Source organism: Cryptomeria japonica, chromosome 6 (assembly GCF_030272615.1).
Source record: "Cryptomeria japonica chromosome 6, Sugi_1.0, whole genome shotgun sequence".
NCBI lineage: Eukaryota > Viridiplantae > Streptophyta > Pinopsida > Cupressales > Cupressaceae > Cryptomeria > Cryptomeria japonica.
In genome coordinates this window covers 488673382-488695283 of record NC_081410.1, presented here as the reverse complement: position 1 = coordinate 488695283, position 21902 = coordinate 488673382, and positions in this window count along the sequence as shown.

Sequence of the window (21902 nt, the reverse complement as noted above, 5' to 3'; positions counted from 1 at the left end):
AGAGAAAGAGAGTTTCTTCCTAGCATAACATGGAATGACATCCTTTCTTTTTGTAAGGATTGATGGTGATGTGTCCTAAGACACAGTTTCAAAAGGTGATTTAGGGCCTGCCGAGGTGTAATCGGCGGTTATGCAGGAAATAAGAGACGTGGTTGACTCTAAACTAAACTCAAAGAGTTTCCCAGAGCTAATGGGCGAGTGCCATGTGGCATTTGTTAACCGATAAATAAGTGGGTTAAGTAATAAAGGTCTCACTTAAAGGGTGGTCATCTCGAGATTGATCAAACACCTCTCGTTGTTTCGTGGCCTGAAGGTGTAAGTGGATTAACCTCTGTGAAATAGCAAAAAACTATTAGCCATCAAGATGAGGTGCGGTTAGTGAAAAAGTTAACGGTCCCGATAGGGGTTAAAGGCTAGGAAGTTAGAGTTCCATCTAATGCTTGGTGTAGCTTCGTGAAAGGAAAATGCTCGGGGGATAAAGCTTGCAAAATGGCGAAAAGGAGGTAGGGCCCAATGCAAAGGCAAAGAGGTTAAAATAGTGTAAAGAATGACCAAGTCTCATCTGATCGGACGGTTGGTGCAATTTTGTTGAGTGAAATTGTGAGGATGTTATGCTCTACGAAATGGCGAAAGAGCAAAAAGGAAAATACACAGGCATGTTATGACCCATTGGAGCGAAATATTTGAATTCTTCTATGAATTCAATTCTGAAGGGACGACCAAAGCATGCGGTATCAATGTCGTAGTTAAGAGCCTGACTACCGTATATGATTTTGCATCAATTGAATGAAGGAATCATTTTGAAGAGTAGTTGTAGAGAAGTGCTTGTATAGCAAATTTCTTCATTTGCAGAGCAAATTTCTTCAGTTGCAAAGAAGATTTCTTCAATTTCAGAGAAGATTTTTTCAAGCAAAAAATAGGTTCTCTTGTACTCCTATTTGGCAATTACTTGAGAGTGTGTTTTAATTGACGTTTTGATTTATTACAGAACAGTTGGGGCTAGTAATTAAATTGCTTGCATAGTTTTTAAGATGGCACCTAAAAGAGAATTCTCAGGAAAGGTTAATTATCAAGAGAGGGTTGTCTATGATGATTTCCTAGAACAGTTGACATTGTCAACTAATGTGGCAGCAAAGGTGAAAGAACTAGTGCCACGAGCTCCTCACCTAAAAATAGGAGAGGGATTATATGATAAGGGTAACTAGCTAAGAGACCCACAAATTGGGTTGTCGGGGTTGGGATTATTTAAGGTTGGATCTGGCATGAGAAACTCCCCAGCCCCAATGAATAGTATCTGGGAGTTGGATGTAGGCAAATTGGTGGTCCCTAGAGTATTCATGGATGTGGATATCCTAACTCAGATTGCACACAACTATGACCCAATCACAAGAAGTGTTAAGGATATAAGTGGGAAAACTCTCATTGAAATAAATAATGAGTTCAAAAGTGCTTTCGAGCTTAGTGAATTTACCAATTTTTTAGAACCTATTAATTTCAAATCACTAGCTCAGGTTTACAGTGTGTAGAGGAATCACCTTAGAAATGGGCCTCTTAAAGAATTCTTTGTGAATATAGGCGGGTTAACAGTTGTAGGACCTAATACTGAGGAGCCTTTTTCTTTAAATCTATTTACCCTTAGGGCCAAAGGATTATACTGGTCACTCTACCAAATTCTAGGAGAAGATGCTGAGGCAAATATGCCAACTCATTACATGCTAATGATTGCTCAAATTTTGAACCCTTCTTTCGTAGTAACCTTTGACTATGCTTCCTATATCACTAATGCCATCCATGAAGGATTGATAAGAATAAATAATGGGAAAGTGGATAGGCCTTTTGGATGGTACTCCCTCCTCATGCATTTATTTTTATTCAAAGGTGGTGACTATTTTACAAGTGGAAAGGATATTGTGAAAGAGAAAAATGGAGAGAAGATGCTAGTGCAATTATGGAGTAGAGTGCTATCATGGGATAGAGAAGATGCAAGCTTCTTGAAGTTTGATAAATGTTTTGCATCTAAGATTAGGACTCTTATTTGTTTAGAAAATCCAAGAGTTCCTAAGGTTCTTTTGGAATTCATTAGGCCAAAAGAATTTGCTGAGAATGTTAACATTGTCCACAATTGGGGTGATATCTACTTATACCCTGTCTCCACGGTTTTTAGAGTATATGGCTTCAAAGGCACTCCATTTTTGTTGCCCTATCACATCCCTCTTAAAGTGAGAATTGTAGAGATCCTTAGGCAGATTGGTGGTGTACAAGAGGCAAAGTTAACAGGCAGAGGTAAAGGGACCATTTTCCCTATAGTTACCATAGCACACTAGTTTTTGATAATTAAAGGAGGTTGGAAGTGTTTTGAAGATTTCCTTCAACTGTATCATTTGTCAACTATAGTATCCCAATGTGTTGACCCTAAAGATTTCTTCAACGACATGTTTAGAAAGAGGGCAATATGCAGAGGTAGACCCCACCAATTCTATTTTCCTAAAGACCTCATTAAGAATGAGTTTGATTTAGATGAGCAAGAGTTGAGGATGGAAAAGTGGGTGGCCTACAAAAAGGCTTTAAACTTTGTACACCAATTTGACACTAGCTATGACCCTTTGTCTAGCTTTCACCCTTTCGAAGAGAAGATAAAGTTCTTAATTCTTTGTTTTGAGGATGCGATGCAAACATTGAAAGAAAAGAGGGAGGTTGTAATTAAGAACAACCCTGAGAAAGCAAGACTGGTTCTAAATAGGTCTGCATCTGCAAGAGCAATCCCTCCTGGTGATTACATGTTGCATAAGAAGTCCAACTACAGTGTGTTGATGCCAACAATAGGGGAGCCCTCTACTTCAAAAGGTAAGAGGAAGATACAGGATGTCATTGACATTCAAGATAGCCCAAAGAAACAAAGAGTGGGAAAAGAAGTACAATCTAATGAACCTTTGTACTCTCCATCTCAATCCCCTATTCATATAGGAGATGAATAGGAAGCAGCTGAGAAACTATTACAGTTAGGCAGCCTTGGAGAGATAGCATACACATATGATGAAGTGGAAGAGGGAATGCCAGAAGAGCCCCTTACTATTGAAATAAACATCACTACTAATGAGTTCAAAGGCCAGGAGTGGCACCCTGAGATCAAGCAAGCCAGTGAAGATTTCTTGGCTGATAATAATTTTGTCACATCAGGAGCTTTCATGCAATTTGTGTGGAAGCAGATCATTGATAAATTTAATGCTAGGTGTGAAAAGAGGAAAGGTGAGCAACCCCACAGGGATCCAGCTATGGTGGAGGAAGAGATAAAGCAAGAAATGGTTGATGAGTTTAAGACCATCACTCTTGAGCAAGGAAGAGACATGGTAGCACAGGCTGGGGTACTCATTCTCCCCAAATGGGACACAACAGATGCCTTGGTTTTAGAGGTAGTAAGAAAAGAGACCAAACCTATGGAGGGTGTCACTTTCAGCAAAGATAATGCTGCACTGGTCATGTGGTATCTTAAAAGAGATGAAAAGAAAAGGAATAAGGACACCCTAGGGTCAAGTTACCTTGGAGGAATCATAGTAAAAAGAGTACAGAGCACTGGGGTAGTGGAAGCTGCTAGCACTATGCTAGAGACTGCAAAGTTTAGTTTTGCAGTAGTAGAAAGGGAGGCTAAGGAAAAGGCAGATCTCCAAGTTAAGTTGGAGATAGTTTTAAAAGCTTACAACAATTCCAAGGAAGAGGTAAGAGGTAAAGATAGCATCATCGCCAAGCTACAAAGCAAACTGGCAGGACAATACCATTAAGGTGAGTCCCCAAGACTGATGATCTCCTCTTCTCCTGCAAGACCTCCACCTACCAGCCCCATTATTGAGTTCCCACCATCTCCAACACCTTCTAGTTCTCAGTTGATATAGATCACTCCCCATGAGTTGGAGAATTTAAAACAGGCTCAAGCCTTATATGCAAAGAAATATGAAGAGAGGGTAAAGGCTACAATTTTGAGTTTTGCTGACACTATAGGTCTTCACTAATGTATAACAACATGAGTAAGATTTTGGAAATGTGTAATGAATTAAATGGAGACAAGGCTGTATTAATCACTATTTTTGATAAATGGAGATGCAGAGAGCATGATATAGAACTGATTTGTGTATCCTATGATGAGGCAGGGGCTGACCCTATTATTAAATCTACAAATGATATGATAAAGGATTTAGTAAAATTGGCAGAAGGAGTAGATAAAGCAGATAGAAAGATCAACTTGTACAAGAAAGAGTACACTTATCAAGTTTTTGAATTACTCCCAGGAGGTTTTGTCAGCCCAAACCAATTAAAGGACAAACAAATATGGCTTAAGGAGTTGGAAACCAAATTGTCACTAAGAATAAAAGGAATTGTTAAATCAGAGGATGCCTCCATATTTGTCAAAACAATTGAAGAGATTGAGAAAATCAAATCTCATTATGGTTTCCTGAATACAGAGGTCAATAAAATGAGGAATCCTTGGAAAAGATTATCCAAGAGAAAAGCAAAAGTAATTAACTTCTCATGGCTTGCTGATGAGGTGTATCAGGAATGGACAAGAAAATATACCATACTTGATGTGGAGTAGTTAGTGTAGACACCCAAAAATGGTCAACGCTTGCGGGATCATACTTAAACATTTGCGCATTGCCTCATTTTAGGTTTTTGCGTCGCATTAACATTTCTCCTATGTCACGCACTTGGTTTTTATCATTTGCGACCATTGAGTCATTCTTCTACATTCTTCAATCATCTCGTCCTCGAATTTGGTCTTGTCGACAACACTATCCAGTCATGATTTGGATCGATCTTATCCTATTGTGTCAATATGCATGCTAATTTGTCATCATTTTGGACATCGTCAATCCTAATTAGGGTTTTGTCCTCCTGTCAATCTTGTGATCAATTTGTCATCAATCATTGCTCTCTTATCAATTTTATCATCAATCTTATCATTTTGGACATCGTCAATCCTAATTAGGGTTTTGTCCTCTTTTCAATCTTATCATCTGGCGATCGGTTTATCAATCTTGTCGTTTTATGATCGATTTGTCATCGATCGTTGTCATGTTTGATTTTGTTATTTTGGCGATTGATTTGTCATCGATCATGGTTGTTTTTCAATCTTGTCGCTTTGTAATCTATTTTGTCAACGATTCTTGTCATTTTGTGACCGATTTGTCATCGATCGTTGTCTGTCTCAATTATGTCAATTTGGATCAATTTGTCATTGTTCCTCATCAATTGGCACATTTCTCAATCAAATCATTTATCACATTGGTCATTTATCAATTTAAAATCATGACATTGATTATCTTCAATCAAGACCTAATTGTCATCCTTGCACTTCTAATTCGTCTTCTAGGGTTTTATGATTTATTCATTTAACCTAATTTGTCATTTCTCTCTCTAGGATTACTAAATTATTTATTAATCCTAGGTCTTCTCATTACAATTAAATCTTTATTTAATTGGCTAATTATTCTTCCTCTTGTAAATTAATTAATAAATGACAAATTATTAATTAATTTACCTAATTTCTTCTAGTTCCTAATTTCCTATTTTTCCATCAATTTCTAATTCTTAATTGTCATCAATTTCAATTTTCTAATTTTCTTAATTTCTAATTTCTTTTCCCTCCTATTTCATCTCCTAATTTCATGGGAATGACATTTCAATTTGTCATAAATTGTCATAATTGATAATCAATCAATTTTGACATAGAATGTGTCATAATTTGTCATCAATTATCAATCAATCAAATTGTGCATGGAAAGTGCATAATTTGTCATAATTTGTCATATTGATTTGCAATTTCCATTTGAATTGCATCATGCTAATCTTGTCATTTATCCAATTCTTCTATAAATTGGATGATTTTCTTCAATCAAGCCCGAATCCCTGATCAAACTATCGAATTTATGCTTCTAGTACTCTTGACCAATAACCAATATCCATCTTGCTTTCAATTGTATGTGTGCACTTGTAGGTGAGATCCACAAATCCATTTGAAGAGGAAAGAAGAAAAATGGAGCCGCATGGAAGAAGCATCCAAATCGTCATCTGGTTTGCATGATCTTTGCTTTTGAATGCTTTGTTTTTATGTCTCTATTGAGTGTGCTTAGGATTAGATCATTGCAATGTGTGTTTGGGATTGAGCTAATAATGATGAATATGTTTCTATTGCTTAATGATTTCCTATTTCCTATGCTACATTAATTGGTGAACCTGATGTGAACACTAAGCATCTAACCCTCTAACTGTGTTTTGGAGTGCTTTCAAGTTGATTTTGCAGGCCAAAAACCCAAAAACAGGGTCGTGCAGGGTATTCTGGAGACTTCTGCGCCTGTGTAAGACAACTTGCACCTGTGTCAGACATTCTACGCTTGTGTAGGGGACATTCTGCGCTTGTGTCAGACATTCTGCACTTGTGTCATGACTTCTGCGCCTGTGTAAAGTCTAGAACAGAGGTAAAAAAATGCAGTGTTTACTTGAAATTTGTTGTGTTTTTGCATTCTGTTTTCTGTGCTTTGGATTTTGGTACTAATTATCTGTGCAGAATCTTGGCATACGCATGGCAGAGACTACAAATCAAAGTACTAACATGTGTTATGCAGAATCAATGGTCAAAGACAACAAATCAAACCTCTAACTTGGGTTTTGCAGGTTGCCTTGGAGAAACAACCAAACTTTTGTGTTTATGATTTTTAATTAGGCACTTAGTGATTTATAAATAGGTTGGAATGAACATTTGTTTTCTTTGATTGTTAAGTATGACATTGGAGTAGGAGAGTATGCTCTCATCCTTCTTAGGGTGATCAGAAATCCAGATCTTCGATACCATGCTTGTGTTGTTGATTGTGTGTCACATTTAGAGGGCCTGCCTTCCCGACCACTTTGCTTTTGCAAGCAAGTGATAATCATGAGAATGGAAAGACCCAAAGTGAGTTGGCATTCTAACTCACTATAAAAAAATACCTGATGGGCGAAAGCTTTGAAGGAAGTGTTATGTGGGAATTGCAGTTACTTGGGAAGTGATGACCCTTGGACTTTTTCTCATATCAACATCTAAGTAGGGCCTCTTGGTCTAAATCGTGCTTGCGTGACTACATTTTTTTGGTATCTTGATGGGCTTAATGTCTCAATAATGCTTGCATGACATCAAGGAGTAACGCTTAACAGAAATCCTTACTAAACACCTTGTTTTAGAGGCCAAAAACCCTTCTAGTTGCTTGAGAAGGACAAGTTCAGATACTTGGAAGAGATACTAAGTTCGCCATGGGGAGATTTCCATGGGGACTGATGCTTGGCTGCCCTAAGAAGTGAGTGCCATGCAGGGGAGCCCCACGGCCCGTGGGGTCAAGCATCTATGTATTCTCCTTGAATCCCATAATGAGTCTACCTCTCAAGTACCTAATGTCTTTGCCTACCATAAGAAATGTGGAAATGAGCATGATTGTCTTGAGTCTAAGTTGCAATATCTTGTATTCTTTGTTTGTCAAAAGTTGAATTGTGTATCATTCCAAAAACAAGACAAATTGATTCAAAACAAGGTTAAACATAAGAGCATTTCATCCAACAAATTTCAAAACACCTTCAAATATGGTTGTCAAACATTGTTCAAAATTTTGTCTCAACATGCATGTCACTTACATTTAAGTTCATCCTAAGTTGCATTTTGCAAATTTCATTGTCAAGTACCAAGGTTAAGTTTCACCTAAGTCATACTCCTTTGCATATCAATAAGAGTCATCCATTTGCATATGTCCTCTTGCATTGAAGTCATACCATTGTCATACATTGCATACCCTAGGTCTCTTCATTAAGCTTAAGTCATTATCATATCATATTAGGGTCATTTTCATATTAATTGTCCCTTAGCATATAGTGTCAAAACTAGGTTTTGTCATACTTGAGTAATCCTAATCTTTGATAAACCCTAAGTCATTGTTAAGAAGTCTAGACCTTATCAAATCTTTTGTCCTTTTGTCATCAATATCATTTGGTCAAACCTAGCTTAGTATCCAAGCATATAGGGGAGACTTTGTCATTTGTCCTTTGTCACTTGGTCCTTTTGTCCTTCGAGGTCTAGACATCATTCCAATTTCCCAAGGGTCTCTTTTAGATTTGCATTCCAAAAAGTTTGTCAAAATCTTGAAAAACAACCAAAAACATAGGTTGCATTCTTGCCATAGATTGTATTTTCATCTATTTAAGTTTGCACTTAGTTGCATATCATATACTATCCTTGAAAAATTCCAAAAATATTGCATTTGCATAGTGACATGTCTATTGAAACAAGGTTCGAAGCACCAATGATGCAACAAAGTTTGACATATCAACCAACAATGCAATCACAATTATATCCAACCCAGCAACAAAGCAGCATTGATCAAACTTTTTATGATGAAACAAGTCTCCAAATACAAAAACTAGAGGAGAAATTAGCCCAAGAAAATGAGATTTTGGAACAAAGAGTGAAAAACATTGCGAAGAATAGATCACAAATGTCCAAAATGTTTCGAAAACTTCCAAGTCAAAATCCAAATATTGAGCCAATTGATGTAAGATCTCTTCTTGAATGATCAGACATACCAGCTCTCCTCTCACAAATAGAGATGATGAAACAATTTCAAGAAAGGAGACAACATCAACAACAACATTATGTGCCTCCACAACAAGAACAAGAAGGTGTTTACTATCAATCAGATTTTCAACCAATACAGCCAGTGGTTCAACCAATTGTTCAACATATGCAACCAACACAACCAATGGTCCAACATATACAACCAATACAACCTATGGTTCAATTTCAACAATATGTCCAACCTACTATACAATGTCAACAAATAGTTCAACCAATGGTGGAATATCAACTAGTTCAATCAACATATCAATGTCAACAACCACCACCAAACATTCAAAAACAAAGGTTGCAGCACACACCAAGCCAAGTTTCAAACATGTCGGAACAATTGAACCAAGTCCAATATCAAAACATGACATCAAATCAAAAACAAGTTCAAATTCCAGATCCAATCATGTCAAAACCTCGAAAGAAAGGTGGCTTTATTGCAATGATCTTAAGGAAATGACCAAGTGAGTTCTTTGAGGAAGATCAAACTAATACACTTATGTCTAGCAATGCCTCATCCCCTCGCAAGAAAATTGACTCTCCAGTGGCATCCATCCCTACACCTTTAGAAGTTTCACAAGAACCTTCCATATTATCCTCATCAAACAATACCCCCAAGGATGCAATTATCCAAGAGCTATCCATAATTGATTGCCAAGATAATCCAATTCATTATGCCCATCCTTGTCATGTTTTAGAAATACAAGACCCAATGCCACCATGCACTTTATTGCCATTACCTATTGTAGAGGACCCCATTCAAAGTCCCTCTTCCTCATGTTCAAGCGTTGATTCCATGCCAGAATCCATCACAAATGTTCAAAGTGCATCCCCTTCGTGCCAAATCATTGATTCCTTGTCAGAATCCTCCATGCATATCCAAAGTCCAACCCCATGTCAAGAGGATAGTTTAGAGCATGAAGAAACATGTCTTGAAATAGATGAAGATCAAGATCTTGAAACCTTATCATCCCATCCAATTGTTGAACAAGATCCCATTTCCCTAGACACTCATGATGATTCCCCTATTCTTGTCCATCCTATCCAAAGTCCTATTGACACTCCATTCCCCGAGCAAGATCAAGATATCCCAGTTCATCCAATCCCAAACGATCCCCTTCCATTTCATGAAAAAAATGTCCTTTCAAATCCCATTGACATTCCACTTCCTAAGAAAGATCAAGATATCCTTTCCATCCTTTATGATGATCCCATTGAAAGTCAAGAGCAAAGCACCTTTAAAGAGGATTCCAATGATATTCCTCCTTGTCAAGATCAAATTATTCCTTCAGATCCTCCACAAGATCCACTTGTTCCTCCATCTCCTTGTCTTAATGCTCCATATACACTCCAAGATCGCATTTCTTTTGATGATCCCATTATTCCTCCCATTCCATCTCTTGAAGAGCCTGTCATTGAACCATGTCCACCACACAATCCTAGTCCCCCTCATGATCCTAATCCCCTTCATGATTCTAATGTGTCAGTGCAAGATGTTCATGAACCCTCGACATGCATAATGGGTTCTTCCACTTTGGTGAAATCCGATCCACTTCAAGATCTCATTATTTCTCTCATATCATATCCACCTCATAATGGACTCGTGTCTTCTTCCCAAAGAAAAGAGTATCCTACAAGTCAAGATATTCATAAAGGCAAAGGGGTAGACTTTCACAAGCAAGAACCCCTTCATATCAAAGAATATACTGATGGTCATGGCTACAGAGCTCACACTCAAGGCGTTGGTATCCCTTCAAATTCAAAATCCAAATGTCCACCTTCCCCATCATTGCTTCCATCCATTATAGGTCCTTATATCCCATCGTCCTCTATGCAAGGTCAGCAAAGGCACACATCCTTGAGTAAATTTAATCAATCCAAAAGAAATCCATTTCATTCATATCCATCCATGCATTCCTTTCCCTCTCCAAGCAATTTGGATGCCAAGTATAAAAGTCATAAGTCTAGCAATCCACATGTATTCAAGGATCAACATGTCCAATATAATCAACATGTCAAAACAAAGAAAAATATGATCTATAAAGAAAAATAAATATCCAAAAGGCCACAAAGGCCCACTGAGCAAAATAAAGCAAAGTCAAAATATATATGGGTTCCTAAATCCCTTGTGCAAGCAATGCACTCCAAGGAACCACAAAAGCATGAAAAATCAAAAACCATGTGGATCCCTAAGAAGCTCCTTGAAGCACAAAAGCCTAAAGAAACATCCAACTTGGCATCCAAAATTGCTATTCCTCCATCCAAACCTTCCAAGTCTATTCCTCCATCACCTTCTTCATCCATTTTGGGCCCTTATGTCCCAGAATCACTATCCTTTCCTCCATCCAAATCTCACAATCTGAGATCCATTTTTGCTCCATCAGTCTATCACCCCTTAAGGTGTGTGCCAATGTCGATCTTGCCAACATTTCCATCCACTGAAGCACAATTCTTCCAATACCCTATCCATTATCCAATGCATATGTTTCATCCTTCGATCCCTTTGATCCAATCCTTTGCATAAATCCTTGCCTTAGTTTCATGTCATTTTCCATGTCCTTATCCTACCAACGTCTTTGAGCATACTTTTAAAGGTCATGGTCCATTTTTTTTCAAGGCTACTATCCAAAAAAAAAAGATGCTTGAGTCCTTCTTCCATCCCCTATCATGTGTCCATCTTCTATCAAAAAAGTCAAAAAAAAGCAAAAAAAAAAAAAGCAAAAAAAAAAAGACAAAAGAACAAAAGTAAAGAAAAATAACTCATCCACTGGTGAAAACTTGGCAAACAGGCGCCTTGGGCAAGTACCATGATGAAAACCTGGCAAACAGGCGTCATGCTTAATTTATGAACTTCTTGCACACTCACTCTTGGGGGTAGTTTTCCTCCTTCATATCCTATTGCCCTTCATTATCCTATCATACCATGTCATTACCCTTCCTTGTCCTATCATCCCTCATGTTCATTTTCCCTTTCCACATTTGATCTTGACAAGGCTGAGGATCATCATGAGCATCATGCATCTTGTTTGCAGCTTTTAGTCTATCATAGCTTTTGGTCATTTGCCCATTTGCTTATTTCAACCTTTCATCCATATTCCCTGGCTTATTGCAACTTTCTGCCACTGTCCCTTAGCCAATCCCAACCTTCAATCCATGTCCCTTATCTATTCTTGGTCTTGCTTATCCTATCCATATCTTATCACTATCCATACACTCTTTTTCATTCCTTGATCTTGATCTGACATAAGGACGCAAAATTTAAACATGGTTTCAAACACCTCTTGACATGTCCCTCATGCCATGTTCCTGCTTTACATTGTCATATCCAGTCTCTTGTCCCATCATGCAATAGCCCTTGAAAATTGCATCCGTATTGTCTCCACGATAAAAGGCCTTTGTCTTCCCTCTATCCACCATCATTTCAGCAAGCCTATTTATTCACCTATCATATTCCTTGCCTTGCTAGACACTGGGGGCAAAATCTCTAAAAAAAAATTAAAAATGTCCTGAAAAAATCTCAAAAACATTTAAAAATGTCCTGAAATAATCCAAAAAAAAATCGAATAATGTCCTGAAAAAAATTCAAAAAAATCAAATAAAGTCCTAAAAAATATCTAAAAAATTGAAAAAATGAAAATCCCTAAAAATCATAAAAAGTCCTGAAAAAATGAACACAAAAACATTTCAAAACATTAAAATCCAAAAACAAGCATCTTGTCAATAAAGGATCTCTTTTTGTGCATAGACAGATCACTGAGCATCCATCCAATGACTCGCAATCAATCAAACATTGTGCTTTAATGAAATCACGCTTAAACAGATGAACTTTTTATTCAAACCAAACATTCAAACTGATCAACATTGTCATATCAATCAACCTCAAAATCATTTGTCCTTGTCTCTACTATCATGGGTCTTATACAGGGTGTGGTATACTCGAAACCAGACTGTGTCCTGTCTTAGACGGGGTACCACATGTCCTGAAACCAGACAGCATGATTGTCCTATCAACGCTTTCAACTTTTGACAATGAAGATCAAGATGTTTGTTTGATTTGTTGGAATTTGTACATCTTATCTTTTTATTGATTTATCTTTGGCTTCAATCATGTTCCTATGTTGCTCGATGATGTCATTGAGTGATTTAGAGTGACCGAGATGGTTCATGGTCCTTTTCTTTCCTTGATTGTGATTGTTGTTTATGATGTGTCTGTCTTTTGCAAAAAGGGTTGCATTTCAGCTCTGGCCTTCAATGCCATGATGCTACGCATCCATTTTGCTACATTAAATAAAGGTTCTCACCTACAAAGTGCATTACATAAAGCAAGTTTTCCTTCATCTCTAACTGTCCTTTGTTTTCTTCTTACTAACATTTCTTCCGTCAGTCTTGGCAGTCCGTTCGATCCTATCGTCTCCTATCATTCTTATCGATCAATTGGCCTCTTTTCTAGATGTTTCCAGCCAATTCCTCGAGGGGGCATGCATATGTCATTATTATTGTCTGGGGCATTTTCATTATTGTTCTTTGAAACAATGCTTAAAATCGCATTGTCTCAAAGAGGGGCAAAATGTAGACACCTAAAAATGGTCAACGCTTGCGGGATCATACTTTAACATTTGCACATTGCCTCATTTTAGGTTTTTGCATCGTATTAACATTTCTCCTATGTCACGCACTTGGTTTTTATCATTTGCGACCATCAAGTCATTCTTCTGCATTCTTCAATCATCTCGTCCTCAAATTTGGTCTTGTCGACAACACTATCCAGTCATGATTTGGATCGATCTTATCCTATTGTGTCAATATGCGTGCTAATTTGTCATCATTTTGGACATCGTCAATCCTAATTAGGGTTTTGTCCTCCTGTCAATCTTGCGATCAATTTGTCATCAATCATTTCTCTCTTATCAATTTTATCATCAATCTTATCATTTTGGACATCGTCAATCCTAATTAGGGTTTTGTCCTCTTTTCAATCTTATCATCTGGTGATCGGTTTATCAATCTTGTCGTTTTACGATCGATTTGTCATCGATCGTTGTCATGTTTGATTTTTTTATTTTGGCGATTGATTTGTCATCGATCGTGGTCATTTTTCAATCTTGTCGCTTTGTAATCTATTTTGTCAACGATTCTTGTCTTTTGTCAATCTTGTCATTTTGTGACCGATTTGTCATCGATCGTTGTCTGTCTCAATTATGTCAATTTGGATCAATTTGTCATTGTTCCTCGTCAATTGGCACATTTCTCAATCAAATCGTTTATTGCATTGGTCATTTATCAATTTAAAATCATGACATTAATTATCTTCAATCAAGACCTAATTGTCATCCTTGCACTTCTAATTCGTCTTCTAGGGTTTTATGATTTATTCATTTAACCTAATTTGTCATTTCTCTCTCTAGGATTACTAAATTATTTATTAATCCTAGGTCTTCTCATTACAATTAAATCTTTATTTAATTGGCTAATTATTCTTCCTCTTGTAAATTAATTAATAAATGACAAATTATTAATTAATTTACCTAATTTCTTCTAGTTCTTAATTTCCTATTTTTCCATCAATTTCTAATTCTTAATTGTCATCAATTTCAATTTTCTAATTTTCTTAATTTCTAATTTCTTTTCCCTCCTATTTCATCTCCTAATTTCATGGGAATGACATTTCAATTTGTCATAAATTGTCATAATTGATAATCAATCAATTTTGACATAGAATGTGTCATAATTTGTCATCAATTATCAATCAATCAAATTGTGAATGGAAAGTGCATAATTTGTCATAATTTGTCATATTGATTTACAATTTCCATTTGAATTGCATCATGCTAATCTTGTCATTTATCCAATTCTTCTATAAATTGGATGATTTTCTTCAATCAAGCCCGAATCCCTGATCAAACTATCGAATTTATGCTTCTAGTACTCTTGACCAATAACCAATATCCATCTTGCTTTCAATTGTATGTGTGCACTTGTAGGTGAGATCCACAAATCCATTTGAAGAGGAAAGAAGAACAATGGAGCCGCATGGAAGAAGCATCCAAATCGTCATCTGGTTTGCATGATCTTTGCTTTTGAATGCTTTGTTTTTATGTCTCTATTGAGTGTGCTTAGGATTAGATCATTGCAATGTGTGTTTGGGATTGAGCTAATAATGATGAATATGTTTCTATTGCTTTAGTGATTTCCTATTTCCTATGCTACAGTTAGAAAATGTTGTAATAGAACAACAAGAGGAAGAAGCCATGGATGTTGAAAGAGACTTGTAACTGCATTTGTAAAAGGTTTTGTAACTTCTTCTTGAGAAGTAGTGATTGTAACAAAATCTCCTAGGAAAGTCCGAAGCTATGTATGCATCCATATTGTTATAAATGGATACCAAGACTTAAAAAAAGGGGATCGCAAGGAATTGTAAGAAAACGTTGCCAAAATTTATTTGAGCTTTTCCAAGTTTTAATGGAGAATATTCAAAGGTTTTTGTAATACTATTTTGAAGAAAATATCAATATACAGACCATTGGTTTTGATTTTAAACTTTGTGTTTTCTTCAAGTATGTTTTCAAGTGTTTACTGTTTCATTTTGAGTAATCTAGGGTTATTTCATTTGAATATGGGTTGTAAGGCAACTTTCAGTAGATATGTTTCTTAGCTTTTCTCTTCAGGAGGGGAATTAAATATGCAAGAATCATTTCTACCAGTAAATTCTTTGTGGGACACTTTGAATTTTGATGAACATAGTTTAGTTTGATATGAATAAATTCTTATGTGTGTCAGGCATGTATAAGGATCTACAAAAGCCAAACTGATGGAATATGTAGAGATATTTGATTGTGGAAGTATTGTTTGAACTTAGATGACTCTGTGACCTTGGATAAGGCACTGGTGTAGATCAAGGTTGTCTATTACATATCTTGTAGGTCAATACTAAACATGAGTACAATTTTCATTCCTTTGTTTTAGTTTGTTTTAAGGTGATTAGATCCACCAGTTTTTGGACTGGTTTGCTATGGATTTATCTTTTAGAAGTGTGAATTTAGTTCACAAAGGTATACCCGCCTGAACTTTGAATAAGTTCGAAGTGTAGAAGGTTAATCAAACCTTGTCATATGTTGTCCTAAAGGTTTCCTTCTCTTTAATCTCTCTTCTACATATAGAGTTATCATAGCATTATAAGGATTTTAAAGTGAATCAGATTTTGATAACAATAGAGACTATGGGTATGATTGATGCAACTTAGAGGATGGAAGTTATGAATGATGAGATGACATCCTTGAAGAAGAGTAATATTTTGGATCTAGTACATTTTCCTATATGGCTTAAGCTTGTGGGATGCAAATGGGTGCTCAAGAAAAAATTGGGTCTTGATGACAATGTTGAGAAGCATAAAGCATGGTTGGTCATGAAGGGGTATTCCCAATTTGAGGGAATAGATTATTGTAAGATTTTCTCTCCCATTGAAAATATCACATGCATTTGGTTCTTATTATCACTTTTTGTAGTTCATGAAATTGGTAAATCAAGCAAATAGGTATGAAGACAACATTCTTTCATGATTATTAGGAGGAACAAATTTATATGTCACATCTAGAGCATTTCATGATGAAATGTATATAAAATATGATTTGTGAGTTGTATGGTCTGAAACAATCTCCTAGGATGTGGTACCAAAGATTTGATACCTATGTGTTGAGTTTGGGATTTCAAAGGTCTATATCTGATTATTGTATTTGTTTTAAAACTGATAATGGTCATATCCTCGTTATTGCATTATATGCTGATGATATGTTACTATTTCGGAATGGATAGATTATTTTTTACTTGAAGTCTTAGTTGTCAACATAGTTTGAGATGAAATATTTGGGTGCATCTAGGTATTTTTTAGAGATGGAGATCAAAAGAGATAGATCTAGTAGAATAATTTGGTTGGGCTAGAGTAATAATGTGAATAATTTGGTTTTGGAGATATTTAGCATATCTTGTAGACACATGATTGTTCCTATTACACTAGGAACAAAATTATCTTTGGAGGATTGTCCAAAATCTCCTAGTAAGGTGGAGGACATGGCCAGTGTACCATACCTAAGTGCAGTTGGTAGCCTTGTGTATGTTATGGTCTATATTAGACTAGACATTTCTCAAGTAGTGAGAGTCCTAAGCTAATATATGGCTAATCCTGGATAGGTGCATTGGGATGTAATTAGGTGAGTGTTGATATTTTTGAAGGGTACTTCTAAGTATTCTTTTTGTTATTGTGGTTATCCTACTAAACCTCTAAAATCTATGAGTATCCATGGACATGTGGATTCAAATTGGGTAGGTCACATTGACAATAGAATATGTACTACTGGTTATGTATTTACTATGTATGGTGGTGCTATTAGTTGGTTGAGTAAGCATCAAGTTGTAGTCACTTTTTATACAACAAAAGTAGAGTATATGAAATTTAAAAATTCTTGTATGGAATCCATTTGTCTTAGATAGTTGCATTTGGATATTGGGTTTGATGTAGGATTTATTACTATCAATTGTTATTGTCAGACATTTTCTCATCAAGGAATTTGATTTTCCATGCTAGAAAAAAGCACATTGATGTTCAATTTTATTTTTTTGGAGAGATGGTAGAGGATGGAAAGTTAAAATTGGAGAAGGTTGACACTTTGATGAATGTTGTAGATGCATTGATGAAACCTATGAGGAAAAAGAGGGTCAAACATTGTTATAGTTCTATGGGCCTCTTGGCTCTGTGAAGTTGATATATGGGATATTTTAAAAGTCTTTGACAAGTGGAAGAATATTGGGATTAAGGTGTCTTGACCTTCAAAAATTTAAACATTGATTATTTCATTTATTTATTATTTTTAATTGATTAATGTAAAGGTGGAAATTTTGGGTTAAAGTTAAATTAAGATAATAAAACCACTAAATGGCCTAATTAACAATTACATTAGGTAGGAGAGGAATCTAGTAGATCTCAGCTTGCAAGACCAAGATTCTTGGTTCCTTTTGATAGGGTTTTCTCCTTTTTAAGTTGAATTGAATTGAATTGTTAAAGAATAGGGGAAAAATAGGTGATTTCACAAAAACAGTGAGATAAAGATGTTGTACAGAGACAAAAACTTGGATATGGGAAAAATAATATGGTTTGGATATGTTCCTAGAAGTTTGGCTTGATTTTTCAAGGCCATGTAACTTATCACTTCACCATGGTCCTCAGAATTTATCATCGTTAAAAGATGAAACTATTCGTCTCTTTGAATTATGTCAATCCTCCTAAATGTAGCTCTGTACCTATTTCCTTTAAATAGAAAGAAGAGGTAAATTGATGGGAATAGGGGTTTGCCTAAATCAAACCACAATTTAGGAATAGGGGTTTTCCTTAGTCAAACCCGATTTTAGGAATTAACCGTGAATGAAATAATGTAAATATTGAAATAAATATTGGATAGATATACCATAGATCTGCAATTCTTGATGATGATTCTTTTCTCTTTGGATGTAATCACAATTTTATATGAAATAGTATGACAAACACAAAACCCTAATCACACACACATACTTGCATAAGATTTATATAATTTTGCTCCGTAATGGTTGAATGATGAATATGCAGCTTTGAAGATCTCTTTAAATTCTTGAGGAATGCTTCAGAGATGCATAAATATTAGGAATGGAGACTTAGATTTCTTAGGTTAGATGAAGATAGGTTGATAAAATGTCTTTATATAGGGGTTTCTAGGTAAATTATCAATTAGGCCAACCTCTAACTTTCATGTGTAGCTTTGGGGATGAATTGTTGCTAGGAAAATAAAACACCCATCCTATTTCAAATTTAGGCCCCTTTGAGGAGGACCATGGCATTTTAGGGTGCCATGGTCCAAACTAGGACGTACCACATCCCAGTCCCATTGTAAAGGAGACCAAAATAAGGTTCTAGGGAGGTGGGTACTACTTTCTGGGACCCACAATAGGTTGAACATTACATCAAAGTTTGGTAATTAGTACAAATCAAACTTGGAGAGGAAATAAGGATAGATCATGCTAAAGTGGGAGAATAAACATGAGGTGTAAATTGGACCAGGGAAAATTTACAAAACTACATTTAGCCCCCACTTGAACGAGAGTATGAGCCTATGCAAATACTCACAATAAAGTAGAAGAAAGATAAGAGAGAGGAGCAATAGTGTGTGAGATCACAAGGAGATAAGACATCACTAGTTTTGAGGAACCAAGTCCCCAATATTAGGGTCTTAACTCACACAATCATATGCAAGAGCACACAAAATAAGACAAAGACAAACAAAGACAAAAGACACACAACACAAAAGCTAAAAGCCAAAACAAGACCTCAATTCAACTAACCAAAGAGACCTTGATAATCAAAATGTCTCAACCTCTAATATCATTCTTAAAATTCCATCACAAATACATAATAAATCACATAAAAATAGCAAGAACATACATCAAACCATGAACCACAGATAGAAAAGCTTTGAGCTCATGGAGAGAAGAAAGGAGGAAATATGGATAACAAGGGCTAGTTGTGTTTTTCTAGGTGATCCATGAGAAGAAGAGAAAGAGAGGAAATAGATGCCATGGGCTAGCCATATTTTTGTAGGTGATCCATGTTGGGAAGGAGAGTCAGAATAGTCTGGTTGTGTTTTACTAGTTCCACTCATCATGTTGTGTATGCAACTATCCAGGTTTAGGTGTTAAGAATCTCATATAATAGTTTGTTTTCTCTAGTTTCAAGCATGCAACAACCTATGTAAGACATGAAATGAAAATAAAAATGTGTTTGTTTGCTCTATTTTTAAGTATGTGTTACACCATGTAAGACAAATATATGTCTGGTTTCAAGGACATTTTGTGTAAGAGTTTTTTTTCTTAGGTTTTGAGAATGTGCACCTCGTATAAGACATATATAAATGCTACATCTAGTTTTGAGCATGAAGCATCTCATGTAAGAGTTTGTTTTCTCTAGCTTCAAGAATGAACACCCCATTTAAGACACGCAAAAGTATAGTACAATATAGTAAAAAGAGGGAAATATGTATGCCCCCCCTCCCACCCACTTAAGATGTTAACATATCACTATGTTGATGTCTTAAGGAAGCTAGAGACAAGGATACACACCTTCAACACCAAGGAGATATTATTTTCTAGGAAACAATGTTCATAAATCCAAGCTAAGGAGGAAATACTATTAAAAGAAAGGACAAGGTAATTGAAATAGAGATATCTTGCATCAAGTGTAAAGGGAATCCTTGGAGGAGAAGAGATATTTTCTCAAATAACATCTACCTCCAAGAGGAGATTTTGAACAAACATAGCATATTCTACTTGAAGAAGGGAAGGAGAACAAGAATGCCCACCTTCCCATCATTGCTAAGTGAAAAGGGATTCTTGATGAAGGAGGACGCACTTTTGACCCAACGTGAGGGGTTTGTTTAGAATAGATATACATTTCCAAGTGTAAAAGAGATTAACAACACACCTCTTACATAAGAGAGAATCCCTGAGCAAACAACAAATTTACACAAGGAAAAACATCACATTGTAAGAAAACACCACTCAACAAAGGAAAAGTGGATCCTTAGAAAATATAGGAAAGATCAATGTTCCCCAAGCATAGGGACAATGACAAGAATTAAAAAATTATTAAGGAGATATTGGGTAAAAGAACAAAGATGTGTCACCTTTTTATAAAGGAAATGGCTAATGTTGATTCAAGTTTTTGAATTGAATCAATAGAAAGTGAAATATATGTTTTGAATTTTGAAATGATGTAAACTAATAAAAGGTATTTTTTTGTGTATTTTATGTTTGTAATTTAAAAAAAAATTAAAAATTATTTCAGTATACTTTTTTATAAAGTAAACACTATAATTTAGTTGTTGATAAAATGTTGAAATTGAAGTTACATGAGGCATCACACTTTATATAGTAAATTTTACCTTTTTCTTCAATTTTTTTTTGTATATTGATAACTTGAAACTTTAGTGCAAAAATATATTTTTAACTATTTTTTATGTATATGATTTGAAAATTTTCGTGTATTTAAATATAACTCTTTCCATTTGGTGTCACTTTTTTTCTTAATTATTTATCCAAATTAGAAAAAAAAACATATTGTCTTGACATAGAATCTTTTCTCTAGTGCATTTATTTCTTTCAAATTTTTTAAATAAATTTTAGTATTTTTCATTTACAAGATAATCAACCTTATATTTCAGTGTTGATGACCTACTTTCAATAAAAATAAGATATAAAATATTTAAAGACATATACTTTGGAAAATTCACTTATAGATCTATAAAAGGGTACATTTCAAAAAAAAAAATATTTATAAGAGTATAAGTTGTTAAAGCAATGAGTCTTTTAAAAAAAGTAAAAAAATTGGTAATTAGACCCAAAGTGGTATAAAATATACATTTAGTAGATAGTTTCAATTGGAAAAGTTGTGGCCCACATATAAGATAGCTATAATGAATCTTTATAAACCATATGTTTGACTAAAATTAATTCTTAGTTAGATTTACTTAAATTCACTTGTATTGATAAGTTGGCCTAAAACATGACATGATTTTGTGCTTTTACCCTATTATACATAAGAAAGTACACTATTACAAGCAAAGAAAGGTCCTAAACAAGGAACATACATGTACTCACATGAAAGAATATTCAATGTAATCTTTGAAAAGGAAAGATGTAGAATTAGATATGTATATTCCTTGCCCACCAAGCGAGGAAACAAGGAAATATATGTGTTGCTTCCCCAAGATCTTTGTTATTGAAATAACATCACCACTCATGACAAATATCCCTAAATGAAGTTAGTCAATAGTTTCATAAGGTGAGTAGCAACATGGCAGGTGAATGGAGTGTTAAGGCACTACCTATTCACCAAGGAAGAGTGCAAGATTAGTTGTAAGAGCTATGGGTGCTCTATCATATTGGTCTTGAATTAATACTTTAAATTCTTTAAATTTTCCAAGAGAATGAGAGTAACTACGATGAAAAAGACAATGTTCATCACCTTCCTTATGCTTATAATTTTAATTAATTCCAATGAAAGGAAACACAACATTCTTATCATACTTCAATATCCAAAAGATTCTAGTACCTAATTTTTCTTGGTCATCAATAGGAGTAGGTCTTGTCTCTTGAGATGTAGGACAAGGGTTAGTAGAAGATGAATTTTTTTCTATTATTTTGACTATGCCATTATCAATGATTCCTTTCATTCCATTTTGAAAATCTAGACAAT